Here is a 20,623-nt window from a genome sequence, read left to right as displayed (position 1 = left end):
AATCGAATGAGGTTTTATATTAAGGACTGGATGTAGTAATTTATAAAACTGCACTAATACTAAGAGGTGCTTCCTTAATGTAATCTTTCATTTAACAATATTTTTCCAAAGAGTTGTTTGGTGTTTATTGATATAAAAACTTTTTCAATTTGTCTCACTTAAATTCCCCCCCCCCCTAATGCCCCTTGTTGCTTTGACTTCCTCCCTCCCACAATCCTATATACACACCAATTATAAGTGAAGAGAAATTAAGATGAGAACTGGGTTAAATTCTGGACTAATTTAAAATTATACTCAACTTTAATTAAATTTCTTAAGATCTGTGAAATTGTTAAACAGTTCTTATAATACTATACCTCCGGTTTTAATTATAAGACCTCGATTATAGTCTATAAATGTGGTCTTATAGTTAGAACATGAGGTAGTATTAAATATCAAAGATGATAAACTTAAAGATACACAAAGTAGACCTTAAAAATTTTGGGGCACATGATGACAATTTAAGAATCTTGTAGAAAATCAATATGTAAAATCAGGATCTGGGTAACAAGCAAAGCATATATGTTTAGGCGCTTAATGTGAAATAATGATATACCTAGCATATCTCTCACACACACAAGTGAACTGAAAAGACGTGTGTTCCGCTGGGAGACACCCGCGTACGTTCATCTATATATACAGAGCTGATTAGAAGAACACCCAAGTGTATGTGTTTGTATAAAGATGGTTAATAATACAACGCATATATACTATGCCGACCGACAAGCTTCCTTCGCTAGCTCTCAAATTAAGCCCTTTCATTTTCATCTCCAGGTGTTTAAAAAAAGGGAAACACACATATATATCTCCTTTTCTATGTGTAAACAATACTTTTTGTACGCATCAGATATTGCATATATAAGAGAGCGCAGTTATTAATTTATATATATTGGTGAGTTACAGTGCAGTGGTTTTATTATGTTTGTATTAGAAGCTAGCACTTTAATTATTATAGTTAAGGGAGAGAATGAGAATTTGCAGAGAGAAAAGGAAATTGTGTGTAAAGGGCATCGTATTCCTGTGAAATTTTAGTGCTGGCTGGTAGCCAGCCATTGCCATGCATGCATCCAGGATCAAGGAATATCCCTCCACTACTCTTAATTGAAGCATCCATGGATTATTGATCCGTCATCCCATGTGATGTTACACATATATCCCACTTTGTCTTTTACTTCCATATGCTGTCAATTATATATTTTTCAGAACGGTACAGTTACTTATAGTAATGCGGCTTTTGATTTTTGTCGACAAAAATATTACATATATGTATACACACACCTATATAATATACTTCTTCAGTCTTTAATGTAGAACCTACTTGTTGAGTTGATCTTGATCCTAAATATAAGACTTATTTCTCATATTATTATTATTTTTAAAATGATCCATATTGACATTCTTTCAGCTATAATCAAGTAAAAGAGAAATGAAGGTATTAAAGAAAATGATTATAGTATTTTAAGGAAAAAATACTCCTCCGGTCCTTAATATAGGACCCAATTGTTGAGTTGGTTTTGATCCTAAATATAAGACCCATTTATCATATTTATCAATTTTCTCTAAAGTACCCCTATGGATACTCCTCAACCATAATCAAGTAGAAGAGGGAGATGAGTATTAAGAAAGATGATTATGGTATTTTAGGAAAAATATGTCACATTTCTTATAATTAACTAACTTACCTAACTTCCTTAATCTAATCAAATTAGTTAAATGGGTCTTATATTAAGGACTGGAGGAGTATCATATTTTTTTTATAGTTAACTAACTTACCTAGCTTTCTTAATTTATTTAAATTAGTTTAACATATCTTACATTAAGGATAAGAGGGGTAATATGTGAGGCGATTGATGAAAAGTTGAGCTCGCAGGCTAGCCGTGACTTGGCTGCGGCAATCAATATTCCCTTTAACACTCGTGTCTAGTTCGTCCTGTTACTTTGCCTTTTACGTCAATTAAAACTGGTTCTGGTATGTGTAGATTAAATACTTCGAAGATAATGTGGGTTTAAGTCTTATTATTACTGGCGAATATTCACATCTTATCAAGTATGAATAATAGTTGAAATTTTCTAAAAGCACACATATAAAACAGATAAACTTGACGGAGTTATGACGAAATTCACGCAGCAAAGTGATGAAGGAATTAGAAATTGTAACAAAGATGATACTGCCTCCTCTTACTATTATAAGATGCAGTTTACTAATTTGAAAAGGTTAAGAAAATTAAAAGATTACTTATAAGTATTTATAGTCATCGTTTTTCTTCAAATTAATTTACTCAAGTTATAAACTAGTATATAATCTATTAATATGCATAAATACTTTAGGAAGATCATATAACATATGTTATAATGAAGTAATTTTTTTTAACTTTCTTGATCTCTTCAATTGGGTCTTATATTAAGGATCGGATGTAGTATTATTTAAAAGAAATTATTCAAGGATTACATACCCATATCTTCAAAGATTAATAAGTCCAAGCAATGATACAAATCCTAATTAATAGCGTAAAACTAAATTAATGAATAGATTATAGATGGGAACTAGTTTTAATGGTAATCAAGCCCTAAATTCATCAGATCTTGACTATCTATATCTGATTTAAACAGTTCAAACTTTAAATTTTTAATTAATTATTTTTAAATAAAATATTTTTTGAAAGAATGATAGTTAAGAGTTAATTTCTATTTTAGATTATATATATATTAAAATAATTATTTTAAATAAATAAAAATAAAAAACTAAATCTGGATCATCTCAATAAGATATAAATGATCCATATCTAATGAGTTTACGATGGTCATCACGAAACTGGTTCCATTATAGATGTGTGTACAAACCCCCTCCATGGACATATAAAATGAATGTTATATAAAGCTGCCTATTAGAAGTGGTAAAGTGGGCTGGTGATGCGGATACGGGCGAGCCCTCCTCAATATTCTTTTCTTTTTTTTAATAAAAAACTATTTTTGGTATGGGTTGGGCTTATTTTGAAATTTAAAATTGGGCTTGGAATCTAAAAAAAAAAATGTTTTGTGCATATTATTGGATTAATTGATTGATTTTTGAATTTTTCATAGAAATTGGGATTTTGAATTGAAAATATGAATATTTTGTGATTTCTTATTTTTGGCTTGAAATTAATATTTCCTATGTCTTCAAAGTCAATTCCCATATTTTTGGAAAGTTGATTTTTAGAAGGTTTTCCAACTTGCCTTATTTTTTGTGCATATCTAATCTATAGCCCCGTGTTGTAGTTTATGTTTAATCTAGTGCGTATGCGCTCTACTTTACTATACTCTCCAATTTTTTAATGATTTTTTCATTTACTTGATACCATGATCTATTACAGGTGCGCTCTGGTTTATATGAAAAAAATGTACTAACTAAAAGGAATGGTCTATCAAAAAGGGATTGAGTAGAGTTCTAATATCAAAAATCAAAACTAGACTATTTCACAAACATAATTGCTTTGTCCAGGAGTATAAAGGCTAAGTGTGAGAAAATTAATAAAGCTTAATTTTTATATATTTTGTCCCGCATTAATCTTCGATTTAAATGACATCTTAAGCTTGAATAGATGTTTTATGCATTATTGGATTAATTGATTGATTTTAGAATTTTTCATAGAAGTTGGAATTTTGGGTTGAAAATATGAATATTTGGTGATTTCTTATTTTTGGCTTGAAATTAATATTTCCTATTTCTTTAAAGTCATTTCTCATATTTTTAGAAAGTTTTTCATCTTACCTTATTTTTTTTGTGCATATCTAATCTACAGCACGCGCACACTCTAGTTTATGTTTAATTTAGTACGCATGCGCTCTAGTTTACTATACTCTGCATTTCTTCCTTCTATTAGACTCAGTATCCTATTTTCATTAGACTCAGTATCCTATTTTTTAATGAATTTTTTGTTTACTTGATAGCTTGATCTACTGCATGTGCGTTCTGGTTTATACAACAAAATATACTAACCAAAAGGGATGGTCTATCAAAAAGGAATTGAGTAGAGTTCTAATATCAAAAATTAATGCTAGACCGTTCTACAAACATAATTGCCTTGCTTATGAGTGCAAAGGCTAAGTGTGAGAAAATTGAGAAAGCTTAATTTTTATATATTTTGTCTCATATTAATCTTGAATTTAAATGATATCTTAAGCTTAAATGGATGTTTTATGCATTATAGGATTAATTGATTGATTTTATAATTTTTAATAGAAGTTGGGATTTTGGATTGAAAATATGAATATTTTGTGATTTCTTATTTTTGGCTTGAAATTAATATTTCCTATTTCTTTAAAGTCAATTTTCATATTTTTAGAAAGTTGAATTTTAAAAAGTTTTTCATCTTGTCTTATTTTTTGTGCATTTCTAATCTACAGTGCACATGCTCTAATTTATGTTTAATCTAGTGCGCATGCACTCTACACTACAAGAAATTGTAAAAGTAGCAGCGGAACCTTTCTAGCGGTTAAAGAAAACCGCTAGAAATTTCAGATATTTCTAGCGGTTCCTACAAAAACCGCTGCAAAATACAGACGGTTTGACCATTAAACGCACATTTCTAGCGGTTACCCCCTAACCGCTAGAAAATTAGAGCTAGAAAACTCCCCGGGCTTTGGTGGGAACTTGGCGCCAAATTTGTAGCGTTTACTTTCTAGCGGTTCAGGCTAATAAACCGCTAGACACTGAAAAATTCTAGCGGTTGATGCATGAAGCGCTAGAAATTTTTTTCATTCCCCGAGGAGTTTAGAAATTTCTAGCGGTTCACGGCCGAACCGCTAGAGATTTCTAGCGTTTCGGCCGCGAACCGCTAGAGATTTCTAGCGGTTCGGCCGCGAACCGCTAGAAAGTCTGGCGGTTCAGGCCCGAACCGCCAGACTTTCTAGCGGTTCGCGGCCGAACCGCTAGACATCTCTAGCGGTTCGGCTGCGAACCGCTAGAAATTCCCAACGGTCATATGACCGTTGGGAATTTCTAGCGGTTAGGCACAAAACCGCTAGAAATTTCTAGCGGTTTTGTGCCTAACCGCTAGAAAGTTTCGGTCTATATATATCCCCCCCCCACACTCTCACTTCTTCAATCGTTCTGGAAGCGAAGCTCTGCTGAATTTTCTTCACAAACATATTTGAGTTCTGATTCAGTTGCAGATCCTTATTTTCAGGTAAAAATAGTAATTTATTGATAAATAATTTTTATTTTATGTTTTATTTTATTAATTTTATTATGTTATAGCTTATAAATTAATTTTTTTATTTCATTTATAAATAATTACTATTTGTTGTTATTAGGATGCCTCGTCGACATGGGAAAGACCCAGTTGATCCTGAGAGAGCTGGACCCAGTGAGGTTCATCATGATGCTGATGAGCCATTTCCCAGCATTCATGACTACGATCTGAGCGAGGAGGATATCCTCAGTTTTATGGAGCAGGATGGTATTGAGCGGACTGAGGAGGCTCATTTTACTGGGGATGAGCAACCCCATGCTGATGCTGCTGACGAGGAGGAGGAGGAGGAGGAGCAGCAGGATCAGGGAATGAGTATCCCCAGGCTGCACAGCGTCCTGCTCCGAGACGTCAGGCTGGTTATGAGGTGGAATTTGTCGGTAAGTATTTATTTTAACTTTTTAAAGTTTTGATCAGTATTTAATTTATATAGAAATTATATTAATTTATTGATATATAATTTATTTCTTAATTAAATTTTGTAGACACTGAGGGGAACAGGTCCTATCGGAGGCTGACAGCCAGAGAGCTGTCTATGATGACGGGCGGACGAGTGGTTGTGCCGCTCAATGAGTTGGGCCAACCGACGAAGAAAGGTGGCCAGTTGTACAACAAGTACGTGCGCCTCCTTGGTCAGCAGTGGACGCTGTTCCCCATCTACGTGCAGGACTGGAAGAAGATCACCTCAGACAAGAAGCAGCAAGGCTGGGAAATAATGAAGGTAATATAAAATTGTTATTTATAATTTTTTTTAATTTAAATAAATGATTATATATTTTGTTTTCAAATAATTTAATTGTTTGATTATAATTTTTTATTTATTTAATTTGTTTGTTATTTATAATATTTTTAAAAGTAGTTAAATGAATATATATTTTTAATTTAAATTATTTAAAAGTAGTTAAATGAAAATAATTTGTTATTGATTTCATTAATTTATTAATTATAATAATTTTAAATTTAGTTGAGTAAAAATATTTTTTTATTTAAATTACTTAATTGTTTAATTATTATTAAACTTTGATTAATTTATATTTTATTTATAATATTGTTAAATTAGTTAAAAACTAATTATTTGTTTTAATTATTGAAATTGCTTAATTATTTGTTTATAATTTGTTATTTAGTTAATTTATTATTTTAATCATAGAGTAAATTTATTCTGGGGGAGGAGTTGAGGGCTGACACGATCAAGAGGCTGGGGATGGCATGGAAGAACAGGAGGGCCGACCTGTGGAGGGAGAAGAAAGGTGACGGGACGAGGCCCCTCCAGGAGATACTGGCAGATGTACCTGGTGGAGTCCCGGACCAAGACTGGTCTACTTACGTCTATTTTAGGATGACGGCTGACCAGATGGTATGATAATATTGTATTAATTATAATTTCTTTATTTTTTATCCGACTTGACTCATTTAATTTAATTTTTTTACATTTTGCTTCAGGCTCTTTCTAGGAGAAATGCTAGGAGCGTCAGGCATCAGACGATACGTCATAGGGCTGGATCCAGGAGCTTTGCGATCACTTATGACGAGATTGTGAGTACTTGAAATAAATTTATTAAATATGTAGATGTATTTAATTTGTAACTAATTATTTCTTTGATTTCATTTACAGATAGAAAAGACGCAGCAGGAGCGGGGATACACGCCCACTTATGGCGAGATGTGGCCGATGGTGTATAGACCCCGAGACGGGCGTGCGTCGGATGAGGTTGAGGAGATAGCGGTAAGTAATAAATTAAATATTAATATAATATCACAGTGTAGATATCATTATATTATAATTAACTTCTTTATATTAATTTTGGTAGGCACGGATGACTCAGGTCGATTCCGAGTTGCGTGAGTCTCAGGGGTCTGCCTTGGATCCCACCGCCTCACTTTTAGCGGGTCTTGGCCGGCCGCAGCACCCTGGTCGAGTTAGCGGGCTTGGACTTGGACCTACACCGACTAGGCTGCCCCGCTCAAGTGGCGCTGGCCCTTCATATACTGCTGGGAGCTCTCATGCGAGTGCGAAGCGGCCGGGTTCCTCATCTTCAGAGGAATTGCGAGAGGAGCTCAGACAAGAGTTCGAGGCCAGGATCGTGGAGCGTGATCGTCAGTTCCAGGAGCGTGATCGTCAGCTCCAGACGCAGCTTGACCAGCTCTTGGCAGCTGCTACGGCTCTGCGTCATGTGGTGGTCAGTATAGCTCCAAACATCTCGGTTCCTGACATCCCCGACCTACACATGCCACCAGTCCCGCCCCTACCCCGCCATCCGCCAGTCCAGTCCCAGCAGGTTGAGCGGCCTGCCCACCGTCAGCCGGAGGATTCAGCAGAGGATGATCCCGATGATGCTGCTTCTGCCCCCCACCCATGATTTGCTTTCATTGTATCGGATTTTATTAGAATCTTAATTTTACGGTTTTATATATTATTTAGATATTTATCTAAATTTTATATTTATTTGTTTCCTTTATTGATTTATTTCTATAATTTTATTTATGTCAAGTACTAATTAATATTGAAATATTTATTTATTTATTACAACATCAACATTACAATTTATTAAACACGTTAAACATATTAATTACTCGAAATAATTCTATAATCATTTATTAATTTAATAAATATTTTTAAAACTGTAGAATTTTCTAGCGGTTCTGGTGAACCGCTAGAAAATTCTCAAATTTGACCGAATTTTCTAGCGGTTATAAAACCGCTAGAAAATTCAAAACAGATGGAGAGAAAATTCCCGTTAAACCGCTAGAAATTTCTATCGGTTTGTAACCGATATTTAGAATTTCTAGCGGTTAATAACCGCTGGAAATTGAAATTTTCCGTTAAAACCGCTACAAATTTGTAGCGGTTTTGTAACCGCTACAAAAAAATGACCGTTCCTCCACCCTCCTTTATAAGCTGAAGCACTTCAACTGAATTTCATTTTAACTTCTCTTTGAGCTCTGTGGCATATTTTCACGAAATTTGAGCATTATTAGTCATGGATAGGTCGTGGATCAACTTGCACCGGTCGACTCCGCAATACTTGGCTGGTCTAAACTATTTCTTGGATTTTGCTTTCGCCAATGCTGCCGTAAATGGTAAGATTCAGTGTCCCTGTCCTAAATGTAATTTCAAAAAGTGGCATCCCAAAGATATTGTTAGGGAACATTTAATCTTTAAGCCTTTTCCGCGAGAGTACGTATTTTGGCAACTACATGGGGAACGGCTAGATATGGGTGCTGAGTCAGTGCCAGTAGTTTCACGGATGGGAGTTCGAGTGGATGAGGCCGATGCCGTGAATGATGCTGTGCGTGATGCTTTTGGTGTTCACGAAAGCTCGAATCCCAACGAAGATGAAGTAGAGGGACCTCAACCGGAGTTTCTAAGAAACGAAACTGCTCGGGAATTTTTTGACCTCATGACCGAAGCTGACAAGCCTCTTTATTCTGGGTGTACAAAGTATTCGAAGTTGTCATTCTTGGTGAGGCTGTATCACATCAAATGCTTGTGCGGTATGACTGACAAGGCGATGTCTATGTTGCTGGAGTTACTGGGAGATGCTTTCCCCCAAGCTGAATTCCCTCCGTCTTTTTACGAAGCAAAAAAGATTATTAACAAGCTTGGCTGGTGGTGTTAATTCCATACAATCTACCACCTTGGATGTGCATGAAGCAGAGCTCCTTTTTGCTTTCCATGATCATTCCTGGCAAGAAAGCACCAGGAAATGATATTGACGTATACCTGCAACCGTTGATACACGAATTGCTCGACCTATGGACGAATGGTGTTGAGGCATATGACTCACATGACAAGCAACTATTCAATCTCCGTGCAGCCTTGATGTGGACAATAAGTGATTTTCCCGGTTTGGGAACTTTGTCTGGCTGGAATGTGCATACTGGGTTGGCCTGTCCTGAGTGCAATTTTGATTCTGTGCCATGTCGCCTTCCACACAGTCGCAAGTGGTGCTTCATAGGACATCGACGGTTCCTTGATTCCAAGCACAGACTTAGATTGCAACGGATTCGCTTCGATGGGAAACAGGAGAAGAGAGATCCTCCTGTTACTTTGTCTGGTATGGATATTTTGCGGCAGTTAGAAGATGTTCATATCGAGTTTGGTAAGAGTGTGGATCCCGAACGATTGGGACGACGATCTCGTGGGACATCTGATACGCAACCTATGCAATGGCGGAAGAGAAGCATATTTTTCACTCTTCCTTATTGGGAATCTAATTTGCTACGACACAGTTTGGATGTTATGCACATTGAAAAAAATGTGTGCGATAATGTGCTATATACGTTGCTCAATGAAGCTGGAAAGTCCAAAGACCATCTCGCAGCTAGAAAAGATTTACGGGCCTGGGGAATTCGTGAAGAGGCTTGGCCTGATGAAAACGACAAGTTTCAGCCAGCTAAATTCACCTTGACAAAGCAGAACAAGGATATCTTCCTCTCGACGTTGAAGAACATAAAAGTACCAGATGGATATTCTAGCAACATCTCAAGGTGTATCGATCTGCAGGCTCGAAAGGTTACTGGGTTGAAAAGTCATGACTCTCATGTTCTTATGCAACAGTTACTTCCATTGGCCTTGAAAAACACACTTCCTTCTGATGTATCGGTGGTTTTGGTAGAATTATGTTCATTTTTCAAGAAGTTGTGTGCGAAGGTCTTGGTAGCGGAAGAGCTTGATCAGCTGCAAAATAAAATTATTCTTACACTTTGTCACTTGGAGATGATATTTCCTCCATCATTCTTTACTGTTATGGTTCACTTGACTGTCCACCTTGTTCGAGAAGCAAAGGTTGCTGGCCCAGTTCACTATCGATGGATGTACCCTATAGAGAGGTACTAGATTATCTTTTATTCCCGCCTCTTTAAATTTCACATTGTTCTTTCATTTACTCGTAATTATTAATGCAATTTTAACTTACAGGTACTTGGGAAAATTAAAATCATATGTTAGGAATAAGGCATGGCCTGAGGGGTCAATAGCAGAAGGTTATTCCGGAGATGAGGTCCTAACTTTCTGTTCGAGGTACTTTGATGACATGGAGACATCTTTTAACCGCCCGCGTCGCGTAGATGATTCTCCTCCCGGTCCTTCCACGTCAACTTTATTTCCTCCTGTTGGGAAACCAGTTGGAGGATATGAATTCTTCAGACTCACTCCTACAGAGAAACTCCAGGCACACAGACACGTTTTGATAAATTGCAGCCAAGTTGAACCCTTCATGCAGTAAGTATATATATCATATAAGCTCACTAGCTTTTACACTTTATATTTGTTTCTTACTGACTCTTCTAACAAATTACACTTTACTATAGTGAGTTTAGGAGTTATCTCAGGCGTCAGCTACGGGGCCGTGCGCGTTCTGCTGACATTGATAAAAGAGTCCACAAAGAGTTTCCCAGTTGGTTTACACGTCGAATACGTAATGACAACAGCCCATACACAGATGAATTCAGAGCTCTTTCTCTCGGTCCGTTAGACCATGCACGGAGGTTTACCGCGTACAATGTCAACGGCTTCAAGTTCTGTACGGTTGCACGTGATCAGGGATTGCTCACACAAAACTCTGGAGTTTGCGGGACATTCGGAACGAGATGTTATGCTAGCAGTAGTGATGGCGATATGCGCTTTGGAGGCGTCACTTACTATGGAAAGCTAATTGACATTATTGAGTTGACTTACCAGCTTTTCACCGTGACACTGTTCAAATGCTCCTGGGCAAATACGACAACTTCACGGGGACTCGCTACTGACCATTTGGGCATCACCTCAGTCAATTTCTCAAGACTTATTCATACGGGGGCATCTGAAGATGATGAGCCATATATCCTTGCTTCTGAGGCACACCAAATTTACTATGTCGAGGACGAGAAACATAAAGACTGGAATATGGTCGTTCACCTCAAGCCACGGGATCTTTACGATATGGGTGATGGTGACATTATTTACGACAGTGAACCCTTCCAACCCTCGAATTTTGAAGACTTCTTTCCTCAAGGAGATGATAATTTGCCACTTATCAGGTACACGTCTTTTCTTAAATTATTTAAATAATTAACTACTAATTACTAATTTTTTCCAAATACAACATAAATTTAACAAATTTTTTTAAAATATGTCCTTTCAGGCCGGATGATGATGGAGAGTAGCAGCATCCAAAATAAATTATTTAACAAATTTTTCGTCCATAAATACATATGTATAAATTAAAATTCGTAAAATTTTTTAAAAATAAAAAAATTTTCATTTGTAGCGGTTATTAACCGCTACAAAATACATACCTGTAAATTAAAATTCGTTCAGATTTTAAAAATAAAAAATACTAACTTTCTAGCGGTTAATAACCGCTACATATGTAACCGCTACTAATTACTAGCGCTTTTATATACGCTAGAAAATGAATAACAGCTACAAAATGTTATAAAACGCTACAAAAACACCGCTACAAATGTGTCGCTGATCTCTATAAATACCATATCTTCTCTACATTCATTTACTCCATCTCTTTTCCTTCCTCTCCTATTCTTCTTCATAATTCTCTCTTTTTTCTTACTATCTCATATTGTGATTTTTTTCTTTTTACTCTATGGTAAGTGAATTTTATTTTATAATTCATTGTATCTTTTATTTGTTTTTATTTAAAATTTACTAACATATTTATTTCTCCTTTCCTTTCAGATTTTTCTTCTCCACATTTGTCATGCCCTCCTCAACTGATTCAAATACTCATCAACTTAATACTATAGGTTCAATATTCCAAAATATATCATCTTCAATTCAACTATCTTATTAAATATTCAATTAAATATCTTGTTAGATTAAATTCACTTCTTTTAACACATTCATAATTTAATTACATATTTTTTATTACAAAATTTGAATATATAAAATGTAACATATAACTAATTATACAAATTAACAAAAATTCTTCAAAATAATTTATTTAATGGTTTTTAAAATTATAATATGAAAAACCATAAATTTTTTTTTCTGGCACGGTAAACATTTCTAGCGGTTCAGAACCGCTAGAAATATTTCGTCAAATTTAAATTTCGCGCCAAACTTTCTAGCGGTTAAGAACCGCTAGAAAATTTTCCCGCCATTCTAAAAATTCAATTGGTGTGAAAATTTAATTTCCCAAATATTTCTAGCGGTTCTATAACCGCTAGTAATTTTCGCGCGCTACTGAAATTATTTAATTCCCGTTTAGCAGGTTTCTAGCGGTTACAAAACCGCTAGAAATTTTTTCCGGGGAAACTTTTCTAGCGGTTATAAAACCGCTAGAAACGTTTCCCCGGAAAAAATTTCTAGCGGTTTTGTAACCGCTAGTAATGTGTCTCCTTCAGATAATTTCTAGCGGTTCGTAACCGCTAGAAATGTTCTATCGTTTTGACCATGATGTGTAGCGGTTGAGATAACCGCTAGAAATTTTTTCTAACACCTGTTTTTCTAGCGGTTTCGTTAACCGCTACAAATGTTATTTGTAGCGGTTAAAACCGCTAGAAATGTAACACCATAACCGCTAGAATTAACATATTTTTTTGTAGTGCTAGTATATGTTTAATCTAGTGCGCATGCGCTCTAATTTACTATACTCTGCATTTCTTCCTTTTATTAGACTCAGTATCCTATTTTCATTAGACTCAGTATCCTATTTTTCAATGAATTTTTTGTTTACTTGATAGCTTGATCTACTGCATGTGCGTTCTGGTTTATACAACAAAATATACTAACCAAAAGGGATGGTCTATCAAAAAGGAATTGAGTAGAGTTCTAATATCAAAAATTAATGCTAGACCGTTCTACAAACATAATTGCCTTGCTTATGAGTGCGAAGGCTAAGTGTGAGAAAATTGAGAAAGCTTAATTTTTATATATTTTGTCTCATATTAATCTTGAATTTAAATGATATCTTAAGCTTAAATGGATGTTTTATGCATTATAGGATTAATTGATTGATTTTATAATTTTTAATAGAAGTTGGGATTTTGGATTGAAAATATGAATATTTTGTGATTTCTTATTTTTGGCTTGAAATTAATATTTCCCATTTTTTAAAGTCAATTTTCATATTTTTAGAAAGTTGATTTTTAGAAAGTTTTTTTTATCTTGCATTCTTTTTTGTGCATATCTAATCTACAACGTACGCTTTAGTCTACACTCTAGTTTACTACACAATTAGATTCAGTATCTAACTTTTTAATGAATTTTTTTTTACTTTATAGCTTGATCTACTTCATGTATGCTCTGGTTTATGTAACAAAATATACTAACCAACAGGAATATTCTATCAAAAAGGGATTGAGTAGAATTCTAATATCAAAAATTAAAACTAAGCTGTTCCACAAATATAATTGTTTTGTCCAGGAGTGTAAAGGTTAAATGTGAGAAAATGGATAAAGCTTAATTTTTATATATTTTGTCTCACATTAATCTTAGATTTAAATGATATCTTAAGCTTAAATGGATGTTTTATGCATTATTGGATAACTGTTTTTGAAATACTTTTTTGGCTGTATTGTGCTTCCTAAAATAATTTTTTATCCATCCAGTAACTTGAAATATTTTTTAGCAACACTCAGTATTCTGTATGCTACTGAAAAAATATTTGAGAATGTTAGATACATTCAAAATTAATTAATGATGCTAGATGTTGAGGAAAAAATTTTACAGTTATAGATGCCAAAAAAAATAATTTAAGCTGCTAGGTAGTGCTAAAAAAATTTCAAATGATAAAATTTAAATGCGCAAAATATACTTTAAAAAATATTTTTAAAGACCTTACTAAATGTTGTGTTCCAAATTGCACGTAGTTTTGAAAGTTTTAAAAAATTATTTTTTTAAGGCATTACTATATCTCATATCTTATGGAATTACAAGTTCTAATATGCACGTAGTTTAAAAAGTTTTTAAAAAAATATTTTAAAGCTTGTTACTCCATCTCTTGCGTTCTAGAATCCTTTCGTCCTTTGGTCTTCAAGCATTCACTCATTCATTATGGGTTTCACCTGGCTTCAAGCTTTATTCTTCGCCTGTTTCACTTGAGGTCATTTCTTCCTGTTAATATGGAACTCTTCAGTGTTTCCCTTTCGGCCAGTTTCATTCTTCGTCTTCTTCGCTCATTTATCAGTTTATTGCAGGTTTCACCTAAGGTAAGTTCCCACTTTCACCCATATTCAAGCTTCATTCTTCGTCTTCTTTCCGCCTTCATCAGTTCACCTGATCTTGAAATTATATAGTTACTGTATTTCATGTTATTTTATTTCAAGCAACTTACCGTTTTGTTTTCCTCTAAACAAGAACATGGGTGATCACAGACAACAGCCTAATAATACCTTGAACGAGCTGACTAGTGTTAATCAAATTTAGAGGAGTCCTACCAATACTCAGAGTGAGTCAACTAGTGTCAATCAAAGCAGCCCTAGCAATCAATCTACAAGGCACAGATCAATCGTTGATAATAGAAAGAAATTGGAATAAAAACCTGTTGAAAACAAAGTTTCAAATGTGGTTTGAAAGTGGTTCCAAAAAACTTCAAGATCGCACTTTTCTAGAGTAATCATGACTAATGTTTCTGATACCAAACCTTCAAGAACAATTAGGATAGGTCTCAGCAGTTAGGGCTTCAAACATCTCAATCCTAAACTTCATCATTCATCAATGACTTTAGCGAGTTTAATAATGTCGTTGCCTCTGTAAAATTTTAACTGGTTGACAAAGTCACATACAAGAATTGGACTCTCAGTTGACAAGCCTACTAAACATGGCTCTGATACCATGTTAAGATATCAATTGACGGAGGTTCAATCAAGTCAGAGTAGTGGGAAAAAAGATATTGATTCAATTTGGTTGTAATTGGAAACCACATAAGCCTAACAGGACCAAATATAAGGGTTTTCTCGGCATTCAAATGCGTAAGAAAGTGAGTATCTTGATAGGAGAGTGGGTAAATGTTACACAAGATGTACAGAATGATCTTTAGGACACTATCCAGGTAAAGAAAACACTTTTATTGCTTTTGTAACTATTTATTATCATTTTGTAGCTAACTATTTTAGTCGCATGAATCATAGCTCATTTATGTTGTTCCTCAATATGAAAGCGTGAGCAGTAAGACGATGAGATATTGCAATGAGCACTAGAGAGCATTTAAGTCACAATTAGCTTGTTATTATGTGCATATCAATATGAAAGATGGTGAGTCTCAACCGACTTCTTGTAGCAAGTATTCATTTATTGATGAAGAGACTTGGCAAAAACTTTGCAAGATTTGGACTAGGCCAGAGCCTTTGGTGAGTTGATTTACTTTGAATATCATTCTTTATTTATTCATGTTAATTATTGATCATTGTCGTTATTGATTCTAATTACCTTTTAATTCTTACTCAGCAAAAAGGAGCACAAACAAAAGAGAATGGTAGTATGAATATATGCCCCAATACAATGTCTCGTGGGGCTTATGCAAAAGCTAACAGAGACTTGATGGCAACCAAGCAGAAGTGGTTAGAAGAACAAGTGAAGTCTGATCCTTTTATTTGTGTTTCTCCACTATCTCCACCACGTCGTGAAGACCGATGGAAATATGCTCCCTAGAAGAGGAATGGGTCATATACTAGTGAAGATGCTTGCATAGTTAAAGGGTCACAAGGCTAAGAATAAGGAACCTTGTCATCTATATGTAGAGAATCCTCCTAGGTAGTTAGTAGCATGGGGAAGCATCCACAACCTAGGGCTAACTGTCCATCTCACATAAGATGATCAAGTAAGAGTGGTTGTTGAAGAGGTGATAACCACAGATGCTTTTGTCCCAATTCTCACTGATGAGATGAGAACTATGGATGAGGCTGAAAATACTTTTATCTTGTGGTCAAAAAGACTTGTTGATGTTGTTCGAGATGAGGCCACCACGGTCACAATCCCGATCAAAACTCCATCGAATCCACTAGTCTTACAACCTTAATTGCATCCCCAGCCTCAAACAAAGTGTAGTGCCATGCAAAAATTTGCTATGATGGCATATGATACAGACTTAAAATTATCAATAGATCTCCCAATTGATCTAATAGTTATAGGTAAGGCAGGAGTGTTGGTCTATATTGAGAAGGATGATTTAGCGGTCCTTCTACGTTCTCACCAGCAGCTTACTAATGTGAATATCTAAGTTTCTATAATGTAAGTATTTTCTTGCCAATATAAATATAATTAAAAGAATTTAGCTCCAACTAACGTGCTTACATTATTATAGGTACTTGCATTGTGAGTTGGTTTCCTTAGGCCGAAGCAATAAGTTTGGATTTCTTTTCCCATTTCACATCCAAGATAGTGGGAACGCTAAAGAATTGATATAAAAAATAATTGTCACAAAGGCTTAGTGAGGGGAAAATTTAGTGTTTCTTGGGAGCATATTTCCAAAAGTAAGAAAAAGAAAATTTTCTTTCAGTGGATGAAAAGTTGAGTATTTTCCTAACATTCTTTCTTGTTTTCAGTGATCATTGGCAGCTAGTTGTTTTATCTATGAAAAGCAATATTATTGTCTTCTTATGTTCCCTTCATAAGCAACCGTTACAAAAACTAAAGAATAAGATGAACAAGTAAGTGTGGTTGTACAAAACAATAGTCTTTTTGATAAGTAAGTTACTAAATTTGTGATATAAATGATAGGGCCATGAGAAATTCTTTGGGTGGGTTCACACCTGCATGGATCATACCACAAGTAAGTACATATTTGTTTTATGAGCTTCTTGAATCATCTTTGCCATTGTGATTCTACTAACTCGCGTTCTTTTATAGAGTCATAGGCAACCGAAAGGTTCTAATTTATGCGGCTTTCATGTGCTAAGACACATATTTGATATTATCACCTTAGGCATAACCGAATTTACCTGAGAAGTAAGTGTATTTTCTAAAATTTTATGCCATTTTTATTCTTTTAGTATTGGAAACAAAATGGTTTGTTTGGCTTTGATTTTTCAGATGTTTGATTTCCCTGAACCATTTTCCAAAAATGATATTGAAGAAATTCACAAGCGCGGGGTTGAATTCTTTATCGAACAGATGCATCAATAGTATAGAAATTGAAGTCATGGGGGTAATATTTTGTTTTGGAATGTATTTTAATATGTTCAATTCTAGTGAAGTAAATACCATGAGCAAGGAGACCATTTCATTTACCAAGACACATATCAATTGTTAATGATGAAAAGATATTGGAGTAAAAATATGTTGAAAACAGAGTTTCAAAGTTGGTTTGAAAGTGGTTTCAAAAAACCTCAAGATGATATTTTTCCAGAGCAATCATGACTAATTTTTCTAATATCGAAACCTTCATGAACAATTAGGATAGGTCTTAGTGGTTAGGGCTTCAAACATCTCGACCCCAAACTTCATCATTCACCAGTGATTTTAGTGAGTTCAATTGGCTGACAAAGCCACATATAAAGAATGGACTTTCAGTTGACTAGTCTACTAAACCTGGCTCTGATATCATGTTAAGATATCAACTGACGGAGGTTTAATTGAGTCAAAGTAGTAGGAAAATGATACTGATTCAATTTGATCGTAATTGAAAACCACATGAGCCTAACGTGACCAAATATAAGAGTTTTCTCGGCGTTCAAGCACGTAAAAAGATGAGTATTGTAACATCCTGAGTTTTATCGGGTTTTAATAGCCTCTTTTAGGTTGATTTTGAGGATAGATTAGTGATTTGATCTTGATCTGGGTGTTTGGGTTGAATTTGAGGTTTGTTGGAGGAATAGGTGAACGTACCCCTCTCAGGGTATGTTCGCCGCGGCGCACCGGGAGTTTCAGAGGGGAGTGTCTTCTCGGGAAGGTTTGGCCACGGCGAAGTCTAGGGGACGCCGCGACGAAGTTACTCTGGTGAGCGAGGCTTCCCTTTCGGGAAGGTTTCGCCGCGGCGAAGGTAGGGGCATGCCGCGGCGAATGTTTTCTGGGCGAGCGAGAGTTTCCTCTCGGGAAGCTTTCGCCGCGGCGAAGTCAGGTTTTCAGGTGAGTAATCCCTCTCGGGATTAGTTCGCCGCGGCGAAAGGTCGCGAATCTATATAGTCGCAGGAGGGTTCAGCGTGCGAAAATAAGAAAAATCTGAAGGAGGAGAGAGAAGCTCTGCTAGGGTTTCGAACTTTTGGCTTGGAGGAGACATTTCTAAGGATCCATTACCTCAAGTAAGTGATTTTAACCTCTAATCTATCTTCTTGATTGAAATTTATGAGGATTTTTGGTGGAACCCTAGGATTTTCTAAGTTGTGATGAAACTGAGGTTTTTGACCGATTATTTTGAGTTTAATTGATTGCATTGGGTTAGTTTAAGTATTTAATCGGTGTAGTTTTCTTGGATTTAAAGAATCTTGAGTTTTGGAGCTAGGGTTTATGGAAATGGATGATTTGGGATTGAGGATGATAATGTAGAGATTGATTTTGAGTTTTGTGAATTGGGTTATGTTAAGGAGGGTTAAATTGGATGTTTAATCGGTTTAGAATTGTTGTTGGAGCCTTAATTGCTCAAATGGGATGTTTGGGTGTAGAATTCCATAATGGGTCCTTGAGGTTGTGAATCTTAATTAATGTTTGGAAAGGAATTAAGGTGTTAATGGATTGATATGACTTTGGAGTGTTGTTTTGATAGTTATACCCTTTGAGTTGGGTAGAGTTTTGATGGGAGATAGGAATTTTGTGTCCCCAAGTGTTGTTTTGGCCACATTATTAGTTTGAAAGCTAATATATGATGGTTGTGTGTTTGTGTGCTTGTGTAGACCGGTTGTGAGTCTTGGTGGTGCACGGGGCCACATCGTTGGTTTGTTATTCCTTGCTCAGGCGAGAGGTAACCACTTTCCAATCCTTAGTACTTGCTTCTGTGGTATTGTGAGTAGATTTGTGTTTTGTGCTCCAAATAGTAATTGTGTTCAAACTATATGTTGTATATAAAAAGGGAAAACCGTCTGTGGGGTTTTGATTTATGATGAATGCATTTTTTGGAATTGTGAAAGATATGCCACTGAATGAGGTTAATTGTGAAATGATTATTACTCTTTGATTATGATTTGAGCATGATGCATGATTTGGGATTTGGTGAGAGTTTGATAGTTACTACCACGTGGTAAGGCCTCCATTAATGCATGATGGTTGGCTTAGTACGTCCCCCATAGTGAGGGATAGGCCTTTTGGCTCCCTACGTCCCCCAGAGTGAGGGATAGGCCTTTTATGGCTCCTTACGTCCCCCATAGTGAGGGATAGGCCGGCTTCGGCTCCTGAAAATCCCCCAAAGTGAGGGATTTGGTTAATGGGAATTGCATCATTTCACTCGCATGATTTATTGTGGCTATCATTATATTATTTGTGAACTGCCCCACTTGACACCTCACGAGCACCTATTTAGTAGTACCTAATATTGGAAAGGTTGGTTACTGAGACCTTGTCTCACCCCGTGGTTTACAATGTTTTCAGGTGAAGGTTCCGGGCGTGGGCCATCGGGAAGAGACGCAGAGGCTTGAGCTCGGTTAGCTTTAGGCCTCTAGCATGTGTATATGTATGACTAGTATATATTGCCACATTTAGGACTGCTTTTTGATATATTTGATTACCCGGCCTTGTTGTAAACTGGAGAGAATGTATCTCCTTATTTTGATTGGCCGGAGGCCATTGCTAGTGTTTGATGAACTCTGGATTATATAGTTGAAAACTTTTTAGATGGGCTGACTTTGATGTATGTGTTACCCGGGCCGGAGGCTCGGAGGCCCAGCAGATATGAATGGATTATTTTAGTTGCATGCAACGTCTATCGGGTTGACCCGAGTTTGAAAGTCAATTTCTAAAAATATGAAATTTTCCTTCTACTATGGTAGCTCGTTTTAACAGCTTTCCTTTTCTACCATAGTAGTGGACTTTATGATGATTTATGATGTTTTTAAGGGTATGGGTCTTACAAGTATCCTGATAGGAGAGTGGGTAGATGTTATACAAGATGTGCATAATGATCTTTGAAACACTATCTACATAAAGAAAACACTTTTATCGCTTTTGTAACTATTTATTATCATTTCTTAGTTAACTATTTCAATGGCATGCATTATAACTCATTTACGTTGTTCATCAAGAAATGAGTTTTGAGATAAAATAAAATTGTTATTAATAAAAATACAAATGATTTGAAAAAAATTATTTGTAGAAATAAAATAACCGTTGGACAAAGGAATGGCAGGATAGAAAATGAGTTTTAAGATATAATCGGTTTTCTAAAAAGTTGAAATGCCCCAAAAAAAAAAGGTTAGCTGTATGTGTAGGTTGCGAAATGTAATGACAAAATGACTTATAAATTATAATATAAAATTAGAGGTTGCAA

This window comes from Neltuma alba, unplaced genomic scaffold, assembly GCF_004799145.2.
Source record: "Neltuma alba isolate B1F8T4 unplaced genomic scaffold, ASM479914v2 tig00003689_pilon, whole genome shotgun sequence".
Classification (NCBI taxonomy): Eukaryota; Viridiplantae; Streptophyta; class Magnoliopsida; order Fabales; family Fabaceae; genus Neltuma; species Neltuma alba.
The sequence above is the reverse complement of the archived record's forward strand: the minus strand, read 5'-3'. Positions refer to the sequence as shown.